General features: G+C 40.7%; 1 protein-coding gene across 1 annotated transcript in view; it reads left to right on the forward strand.

Annotated features, from left to right (window-relative positions):
- LOC135781016 (uncharacterized) overlaps positions 1 to 11,283 on the forward strand; it is an 87,700-nt gene that overhangs the window by 509 nt on the left and 75,908 nt on the right. The window lies entirely within an intron of this gene.

Genomic DNA, 11,283 nt, shown 5'->3' on the forward strand with positions numbered 1-11,283 from the left:
CGGGTCTGTGGGACCCGTTTTTAATGTTTACTTAAATAAAAAATATGCAATTAATTGTTGTTTCAACCTCAGATTCATTGGCCTTGGCTCATTTTCTATAAAGAACATAAAAATAAACAACTTTATAATGACTGTACACTGTACACCCCCCTACACATTTATATTACATATGTGGTGTTCGGGTCCACTGGACCCGGGGGTAATAAGAGAGTGAAAATTGAATGTGCTATGTAACTTTACTTTGTTATTCTCCTATCTGGGACTCCTGTGAGTGCATGAGTGTGTTTGTATATATGTCTGTACATATGTGATGGATGCATGGCAGAGTTTTGTCCTTCTGCACTTGCTGTAACAGCGCAAAGATACAACATGTTATATATCAAGCATGAACACTTGACTGCCCCCACTGTCCCAAAAACTTTACCTTTTGTCTAAAAGGAACAATTCTACATTTTACTATTATATTCCTTACAAAATATAACCATGGTTGTATTATAGTAAAAGTGTAGTAATCATGGTAAATTGGTGTATTGATTACCATTCCTTGCCTGAACACATGAGTTTACCACAAAACCTATGGTGTGTGTGTGTTTGTGTGTGTATGAGTGTGAGAGAAAGAGTGAGAAATAGAGAAAGTATAATTTCATATCCAAGCATTTTCATCATTTTAGGTTGTAGCCAAAAGCAACACATTTTACTGCAGTGTGTGTGGACATAAGATGGACAGGAAGACACAGTATACGTCTATAAAATGCATATGCAACACAGCTACACAGTAAAAATCTGCTTCTTATAGGTTGTGTAGGCTGACATGAACAGGTTATGTGTTCAGTGTAGATAATGTGTTATAAAACCGCATCTTTTCAGATGAGGCTTGTGCTGTGTAGACGGACACAAATGTGTACAATTTCAAACTAAGTTAAAATAATTAAATGTCAAAGTGATGAAAAACTTATTTGAGATGAAAAAGTGATGAAAATACTTATTTTATATAAACATCTGGGGGAGAATAGAACTTTCTTCTCTTATTTCATATTATCACAAAAACGAATGGCACTTTAATCTATATATAGTCCTGTACCAGTGGTAAATGACAAATTTTAACCATAAATTATGTCTATTTTACTTGCAATAAGGCTAAAGAAATCATCTGTAAACAGTTATACATAAATTAGTATGACTGCATTGGTTTAAGATACGAATAATACAGTGGGTCCACTAGACCCACAAACATTGGCTAAGTAACAGAAATATGAACACCACACGAGGGTTAAAGGCAGCATCTATTGGAGGCCTACTGCCCTGCATATTTTGTATATCTCTAATTAAAACAATCAGTTCAGTAGAGATTTATGTACTGAACGGAGTCGGACAGATAAGAGAGACGAAAAAAGTGTAGAGTAGTGGGCCTCCAGGAAAAGAGAATCACTGATCATACTAACGTTTCATTTAAGTTGTTGATTTCATTTTAATGTTAGTCTTTAAAAAAAATTATTGTAAGGCCATGTTAATGTTCTTTACAGTGTGTAGGATGATATGCTGTAGGAAAACAACAAAAGAAAAAATCCCCCGAATGTGCAATGCAGTGTTTGAGTTAATCACAAAATTAACTGTAGCTTTTAAAGTTCACATGCAGTGCTGGCATATGATAATATAACGTATGCCTATATTAAAACAAATAAAATTGTCTCGTGAATGCAGTCATACTGGTAATTTTGTCTAATGCTTTATTATATTATTTAAGCGTAATCTCTCCAAACCAGTAAGGTATTTAATATTGAACCATTATAAAATACGTCGATGCATAAAAACCGCTTGAAACGCTGCTTGTATGTGAACAAAGGATTTCGAGCGGGAAACACCGCTTGTTTGAAAACAGGAGAAGCACAGTCGTCTTCTTCAGTGATTATTTTTGGCAGTTTACAATCTTGTGCATTATCGCCATCTACTGGATTAAAGTGTGGTCACATTGGGAAGTCAAAAATAAATGTGTATAAAAGTAACATAAATAAATAATTAAATTGGGCTAAAGTCTTTTGCTAGTTGTGTTTCTTTTAGATACTCTATCACTGCTTTGCTTATAGACTGTGTTCCAGATAAACTCAACAGGTTGCTCAAAGTTACAGAGCTCTTTGCTACATTCTTCAAATTTTCTCTCTTTTCAGAGTACTGCTTTCATATCAGAAGTACCAGCTTCACTGTTTCTATTTCCGTACAATATGGATACATTCCTGGATACGCACAGTCATTGGCCAGCTGTATACTTTGACGTCACCTATTAGCCAATCACATGCCAGTACACTGTAGCCACCCTCTGAGCTCATAGCAGACTTGTCTTTAAAAACAGCCTGCAGAGATGCATTTTTGTGTCGAAAGGCAAAGTTTTCCTTGTGATCATGGCAAGAATAAAGCAGACTGCTCGTAAATCCACCGGAGGCAAAGCGCCCAGGAAGCAGCTCGCTACTAAAGCTGCCCGTAAGAGCGCCCCAGCCACCGGCGGTGTGAAGAAGCCTCATTGTTACAGGCCCGGTACCGTAGCGCTGAGAGAAATCCGCCGCTATCAGAAGTCTACTGAGCTGTTGATCCGTAAGCTGCCTTTCCAGCGTCTGGTGAGAGAAATCGCCCAGGACTTCAAGACTGATCAGTATGGAGCTAGAAGAGTCTCAATAAAGATAAATGCACACACTACATTCACATATGCACACACAGGATTCATAAATACACACACAGGATACACAAATGCGCACAAAATTCACAAATGCACACACAAAATTTAAGAAGCACAGAAGATTCACAAATGCACACACAAAATTTAAGAAGCACAGAAGATTCACAAATGTACACAAAATTCAGAAATGCACACAAAATTCATGAATACACAACCAATTCAGAAATGCAAACGACATTTACAAATGCACTCAAGATTCACATGGCCCTGCAGGAGTCCAGCGAAGCTTATTTGGTCGGCCTATTTGAAGACACCAATCTGTGCGCCATACACGCCAAGAGGGTCACCATCATGCCCAAAGACATCCAGCTGGCTCGCCGTATTCGTGGAGAGCGCGCTTAAACTCAATACTTCACCATCAAAACCAAAGGCTCTTTTAAGAGCCACCACAACTCCATTGAATGAGAAATTTCCCATTGTTTATTTAATTACAAAGTTTTTTTGTGTTTTTTTTTTAAGGATGTGTTCTTTATAAAATTGTTAATTAATTATTATCTTTTTGTTTTCAAATAATACCGATTTTTATTTGTATAGGTATCATGGGCATATTGTTTAACATCAATTTACTTTTCTCCAGTTTTTTAATAAGGAAATGTAGTGTAAAGTTTTGAATATCTTGACCGGTATGTAATGGCAGAAGCATCGCAAAAGGAAGACCATTATAAACTAAGCACTTGTCAAAGTTGTTGTTTAAAATTCTGTGAATAAAAAAAAATTACTGACAAAATGACTATCTGATATTAGAATAACATCTTCATTATAAGCACGTTTATTAGAAGCATGCACCCCATTTATTTAAAATCACTCAGCAAGCACAGCTGATTTCATATAATTCATATACTTTTCTACAATAAACAATAACGTTTATTTTTTATAGATGTCTGTTAGATCAGTCAATAATGGAAAGCTAAAATTCAGCTTTAAAATGTATGTAGCTCTTTGCTCTTACTGTTACACGTCACAAACAGTATGCGGTTTCGGACACAGCCGTAGTTTTGTCGGAAGATTCTAACACAGAGCAGGACGACGTGACTTTTCAGTTATAAGAATCTATATCTTTTGGAAAATAAACATGATTGATCATACTAACTGGAAGCGCGTATATAAAGTAAACAAAGGATGATCTTTTAGGATTTTTCCATATTTTTTGTTGTTTTGGAATAAATGTGGAATGTTTTAAAGATTGGATGCTTACTTTGCAATGTATTCTCTGGTGTTTCTTGGATTCGTCCGAAATGATCAGAATCATATGATGTGATATGTATGTAAGTTACTTACTGTCATTCATATTAGTGATTTAGTCAGGATATTTTTATCCTTTTTTATTTGCTTAATATTCTGCAGGATCATAGCCATTGTAAACCATCATCCGCCGTCCCTCCTTGTTAATTTAACGAGACTGCAGAGTTGTGCTACAGCAATCTGTTATGTTTCAATTCAAATAAACCAAAAATATCAAGAAAGTTCTTCATTCTTAAAGTTTTATTCCAGCACTTCACGAGGCAAGCACGCCATACATTACATAATTGTCAGCAGGTGTAACAACCACCCCAATTCTTCCTCTGCAGCTGTTATAGATAACATACAGCTAGGGTTGCCAACCGTTCCGTATAATACGGAATTGTCCCGTATTTGACACATAAAATTCTTGTTCCGTATTGAACTGATACGGAACGCAGTTTGTTCCGTATTTTATGAAAATTAATTCAGTGCAAATACATGACAGACACATACATAGCTTATAATATGTCAGCCATGAACGAAGACCGCGTCATTTGTATAAGAAAACCCTGACAGTGCGGTCATTTCTCCCTCTGTTTGTCTATGATCAGCGTAGCGTTTTAACATCTTACAGCCCCATCAGGGAATGCCCTTTTAATTGGTCGTTTCAGTCATTGTGATGTCACGTCTCATAGCAACGATGACGACAAGTGACAACAGCGGGAAATGTAAAAATGACTGCATCCGAGCAGCCGGCGAAAAAGAAACGAGCACAAAAATACAGAATTGAATGGGAAAATGACTACCCGTGGCTGGAATGCGTGAGGGACAATGAATACAAGGCCAATTACCATATGCCTTCGCGTTTTTTCTGTTTGTCACGGCGGAGTGTGTGATATAAAGCAGCACGCATGAGGAGACAATCACAAGAGGAGCGAGAGGCTGCGGGCACAGGATGGAGCAATGTCAAGGTTCATTGTCCGTCAGTCGTCTCCAGAGGCTCATATGGTATGTAATTATGTGGATTTTTAAAACTCAAATATAGTTGATAAGAAAGTGATTATATTAAAAGAGATAGTACAGATTTAGCCTAACAATCCACATATATATCTCTCCAGTGCTCTCCCTCTGTTCCTGTGTCCCGCTCCCTCCCGTCTCATAATGTGTCAATAATTTCTGATGGGTTTCTTATTAAATAATTATGGATTTAGATAGCTCACGTTTTAAAAAGGGGTGGGGTCTTTGAAGAAGGGCGTATTATAAACTTTAATAAAACCATGGTTCATTGTTGGCAAAATGATCATGATAGCCTTTATATTTCACATCTATGTGGTTCAGTCTTGTATACTTATTAGTAATACTTTCTATTCATTAAATATTTAGGCCTAAGAAGTTGTATGAAATATATTTATCTAAATGTATTAATTAGTTTCCACTATTTTCACCAGAAGTCTTTATTTCAGGGGTTATTTTTGTTTTCAAAATGCTATTCCATGGGGGCATGTCACCAGACCCAGGCAACACCCCCCCCCCCCCCCCCCCGTTCCTTATTTCCATTTCAGAAAGTTGGCAACCCTACATACAGCCTACAGTGCCATCTAATGACAAATACACAACACAACATTCCCCCATACATTTTTGGTGCCATAGAAATTCAATTCAATAATTATACCCAATTCAATGAATTCAAATGCAACCATATATTACCTTCTGATATCATGCATATTAAACTATAACGAATTTCTCATTTAGCACATCAGAAAGAATGTCTTTAGAACTCTGGGGCTGTTTACACTTGGTATTAAGATGTGTTTTCATCGATCGGATCACAAGTGGACGAGAGAGACACATTACGTTTACACCTGGTATTTAAATCTGTCTCTTTTGTCCACTTTCGACCACTTCTGTCCTGAATACTGTGAGGCGACTGTCCGTAAGACGGTGGGCGAGTCTCTCTGTTGTCATTCAAACGCGAGCGGGAGTAATTATGAGTTTATATGGACGCAAACTAATATTATGTCGGAGTCATGGTCAATTAACATGCCGCACAGAGTTTTGTACGTGTGTATGTTAGAGCTTTCTCTGAATTTTCAGCGCAATTGATGAAATAGGATCGCGCAACTTTCACGCTTTCAAAACGAAACTATGGAGAACACCCGCAGTAGTTTTATCAATGAAAGGCTAAAAATAGCGCTGTTCAATTCAATTCAAATTTATTTATATAGCGCTTTTCACAAGTGTTAATTGTTGCAAAGCAGCTTTACATGAGAAGATGTAGAGGAGAACACAGAAAATCAATAGATAGTATAAGAAGTAGAATATAGCGGCTAAGGTTAAAACCATACAAGCGAGCGTATTAATAATGTAACGTATACAGTAAAGTGCTAAGTTAAGCCAAAGTTGGCTGACTCTCCCTGGGACTAAAAAAAACCCTTAGGAGAAAACCCGGTGGGAAAAACTCAAAGAAGGACAAAAAACCCTAGGGAGAAATTAATATATATTTATATATATAGACACGGTAAGGATAGGAAGCGGGTAAGTGGATTAAACTGGTTCAGCCGGTGGTCGTTGGTCGCGCATCAGCTGGGCATCACGTTGAAGGACAGCCAGTAGATCAGTGTGCGATGACCTTCACAGCAGCAGGAACTGGGTCTGTTTGTCTCATTGTCCTCGGGGTCGAGGACGAGACAGGGAGACAAAAACAGAATTCTATTAGCGTAGGGGCCGTTCGCATGTAATGCAAGGGTCATACATTATAGTGGTTTAATTCAGCTCGGTTCCAGACAGGCTAACTATTGCGGCAATAGCATATTACCCATATGAGGTATGTGAGTGCTTTGCTCTAGACAAAAATAACTACTGCGGGAAAAGTACATTTACTGGACAATATATGTGAATGCTTTGTTAAAGAAGAATGTCTTAAGTTTAGATTTAAATTGATTGGCTGTGTCTGATACTCGAACATTATTTGGTAAATCATTCCAGAGCTTAGGGGCTAAGTAGGAAAAGGATCTACCACCTTTAGACACTTTTGATATTCTAGGGATAATTAAGTGACCAGAATTTTGTGATCACAGTTTACGTGATGGATTGTATTCTGATAGTAGTTCTTTCACGAGTTCACACTTACAAATAAGTTAAAAGAATTAAATTAGTAAACGTATTTGGCGTGCTGTCCGGGGAGAGGGCTCTGAGCAGGGAATGAGCCTGAAACACAGAGTATCCCCCCCCCTTAAGGAAATAACTTGGTAAGTGAGAGGAGACGGGGTGGAGGAGGGAAAACAGCTGAAGTCACTTAGGTATTTTATTTGACATGTTCCTCCCGAACTTTGTTAATAAAACATCATTTCACGAGTTCACACTTACAAATAAGTTAAAAGAATTAAATTAGTAAACGTATTTGGCGTGCTGTCCGGGGAGAGGGCTCTGAGCAGGGAATGAGCCTGAAACACAGAGTATCCCCCCAAAAGGCAAAATAGATTATTCGGACAGCAGCCGGGAGCTGTGCCCCCCAAACGTAGAAATGATGAGGCTGATGTTTGCTGAGAAGTCTGGAATCGGGAGTTTTGAGTCTGTTTCCGATGGAAGATTAATATATGCTGCGCTGTAGGATGGGTGAGCCTGCCACCTCCGATGAGCTGGACGATTTGGAGGGGCTTTACGGCGTCCGACGGGAGTACAATACTCACTGTGATCGGACGTGTAAGCCCTGCTGGCGGTCGGATGGGTAATTTGATTAAATTATGAAAGGAGGCTTTTGTGGTGTCCGACGGGAGTTCAATACTCACTGCGACCGGACGGGTAAGCCCCCCGTTGATGGTGGGCAATTTAATAATTTATATTAGGATGCTTTCTAATAGTGCCCGACGGGAGTTCAATACTCACTGTGATCGGACGGGTAAGCACCGTTGATGGTGGGCAATTAATAATTTAAATAAGAATGCTTTCTAATAGTGCCCGACGGGAGTTCAATACTCACTGCGATCAGACGGGTAAGCCCCGTTGATGGAGGGCAATTTAAATATTTATATTAGGATGCTTTCTAATAGTGCCCGACGGGAGTTCAATACTCACTGCGATTGGACGGGTAAGCACCGTTGATGGTGGGCAATTAATAATTTAAATAAGAATGCTTTCTTATGGAGCCCGACGGGAGTTCAATACTCGCTGCGACCGGGCAGTAAGCCCTCGCTGATGGTTTGTTTCACGTTTTGAATTTGGGAGGCTTCTGCGGCGTCAGACGGGAGTTCCATACTCGCTGCGATCGGACGTGTAGCCCCCCACTGGTAATGGGGAATTTGATCATTTAGGAGGCTTAGTGGTGCCCGACGGGAGTTCAATACTCGCTGCGATCGGACGGGTAGCCTCGCTGGCGATGAGATGGGCAATGATAATTTATATTAGGAGGCTTTCTGCCCGACGGGAGTTCAATACCCACTGCGATCGGACAAGTAGCCTTGCTGGCGATGAAATGGGCAATGATAATTTATATTAGGAGGCTTTCTAGTGGTGTCCTACGGGAGTTCAATACTCGCTGCGATCGGACAGGTAGCCTTGCTGGCGTTGAAATGGCCAATGATAATTTATATTAGGAGGCTTTCTAGTGGTGTCCAACGGGAGTTCAATACTCGCTGCGATCGGACAAGTAGCCTCGCTGGCGATGAAATGGGCAATGATAATTTATATTAGGAGGCTTTCTAGTGGTGCCCGACGGGAGTTCAATACTCGCTGCGATCGGACAGGTAGCCTCGCTGGCAATGGGTGAGGAAATTGAATCATTTATATTAGAAGGCTTACTGTTTGTTTCATATTGGGAGGGTTTTGCGAAATTTGACAGGAGTTCAATACTCGCTGCAATCGGATGGTTAAGCCCCCCTTTGTGATTGGAGTTAATTTAACTGATAAGGGTTTGGTGCTTCAGATGACCAACGCCCAAATGCTTGGATCTGCTAAAGTGGGTCTGAGGGGCCTTTACTTGTTAATTTCCTGAATTGAAGGTAGGACTTGAGAGTTTGGTAAGGTTGGATAGGTGAATGGAGGTTGAAAATATAAGTGAAATGGCCTTTTTTGAATTTGTCTGTCTTCCTCTGTTTAATAAAGTAGGAGATAGTTTCATCGTCTACTAGGGATAGATCTGAAGTTGTGGGATGAATCTTTGGGTTAAAATTTTAGGTCGTGGTGAGTTCCGAGGATCTGAGAAACCCGAAAAAGCAAAATAAACATAGCATCCAATGTGCGAGCTGTATTGATGGAATGGTAGCCTAGATGCAGGGTACGGATACATTTAGTAAGTAGGTCTAGTGTTAAAGGTTGTCTTGCATCTGGGCGAGTGGGGTGGCTTTAATAAGCAGTGATGTTTGTGAATTTGTTAGAGCAGGGGAAGGAGAGCCGAATATTAATTTATGGAAAAGTTGGATTCCGCTTAGATGGCCTTTAATGGAACTGATTTGTAGTTTTTTTGGTGTTGTTGAGGTAGGAGATAGATAATGTAATTGTGAGCAGTGAGAAATCTAGGAATGGAAGATAAAAAATTAAATGAAAGGTTTAAAAACATTTCCAGGTTGTTAGATATGATAGGAGAGTGGTGAAAAAGGCTTGGAAAATTGAGTTGAGAGAAGCGTCGAGTAATGTTCTCAAGGAATGGTTTACGGGAAGATTAATTCCGAATACTGAGGTACTGGCGCATGTGTCACTGATATAAACGAGAGTTTTGTCTTAGCTTGCTTAAAGTTCAGAAACTTACAACTATTAGCATTATGTGCGAGAAGAACTCTTTATTTGGCGACCTGTTGCGCGCGCCTCAAGAAACCTCTGCCCGTCAGAGACCGGCTGCATGAGCACAGAGGGGGAGAGAGAGAGAGATTCGCTGCCAGACCCGCGGTGGATTCACTGGCGCTTATTATAAAAATAACACAAATAACTCGTTCATTTGTTATGAGTGGATTATTTTACATGTAGATCGCAGCTTTGAGCGCTTCTGGAGTTTTCAAAACAACCACTTTTGTGGAATACAGTTCAGTGTAGAAAAAATGAGGTGGAGTTTGGGAAGCGAACGGGAAGGAGAGAGAGTGTTGAGGTGGAAAGTAGATGGGCTGGGCTTGCGCCTCTAGTGGAGGCATCATCGCGCTACCACTTGCCGTAGGCCCTGGCTGAGGAAAAGTGTTAGGGTTAGCTTCGTGAGAAGGACCGGCTAAAACTGTCCGGGCTCGCGGCTCTGGCGGAGGCAGCCTCACGTCAGGAGCCCCGGGCCATGAACAGTGGATATTGGCAGCAGGTTGCGTCTGCTCCGCCAACGGAGGCAGCCTCACGCTGACGGGGAGACGGTCGCTGCTGGTGGCCGGTATATCTGGAGTGGAAGCCTGTGGTGGAGAATAACCCGGAAAAGTTTTCCGGGCTCGCGGCTCTGGCGGAGGCAGCCTCCCGTCAGGAGCCGCGGACCGCTGCTGTTTAGTGGCAACAGTTCGCGCCTGCCCTGCCAGCGGAGGCAACCTCACGCTAGCGGAGCGACGGTTACTGTTGGTGGCTGGTAAAGCTGGGCGAGGAGTGCTGGAAGCCCCCGCTGAATGACGTGGAGCAGCAGGTTGCGGTGTAGCAGGTATTACTGGGGATCGACCCAGGCTTGCTGGGGGCTCGTACTCTTACCTGGAGGTCGACTGAGTTTTGGTCTTACTATTCTGAAAGATGCCATTCTGAAAGATGCGAAGGATTTTCAGTGAGTTCAACTGTGATTTATATATGGCTTGCTTTCGAGCTGATTGGGTGTATTGTTGATTACCGATTGAAAGCGGCTGGTGCCATTGACTACTGATTGAAAACAGCTGAAGTCACTTAGGTATTTTACTTGACATGTTCCTCCCGAACTTTGTTAATAAAACATCATTTAATATACGAGGGCGCTAGACCATTTAAGGCTTTGTAGGTGATTAGTAATATTTTAAATTGTATGCGATATTTAACTGGTAGCCAGTGTAAAGATGCCAGAATTGGACTGATGTGGTCATACTTTTTAGATCGAGTAAGCACTCTAGCGGCGGCGTTTTGAACCAGCTGTAGCTTTATTTACCTGATTTGCATGGCATCCCCCGAGTAACGAGTTACAATAGTCTATTCTAGAGGTCATAAAAGCATGGATAAGCTTTTCTGCATCTGATGCAGACAGAATATAGCATATTTTTGAGATATTTCAAGATGGAAGAATGCTGTGTGGCAGACGTTGGAGATATGACTATCAAAAGCTAGATTGCTGTCGAACATCCACCCCTAAATTCTTAACCGTGGAAGATGGCACAACCGTGCAGCCATCTATGGGCAACTTGTAATCTGACATATTATGT

This window comes from Paramisgurnus dabryanus, chromosome 23, assembly GCF_030506205.2.
Source record: "Paramisgurnus dabryanus chromosome 23, PD_genome_1.1, whole genome shotgun sequence".
In the NCBI taxonomy this organism is placed as follows: Eukaryota; Metazoa; Chordata; class Actinopteri; order Cypriniformes; family Cobitidae; genus Paramisgurnus; species Paramisgurnus dabryanus.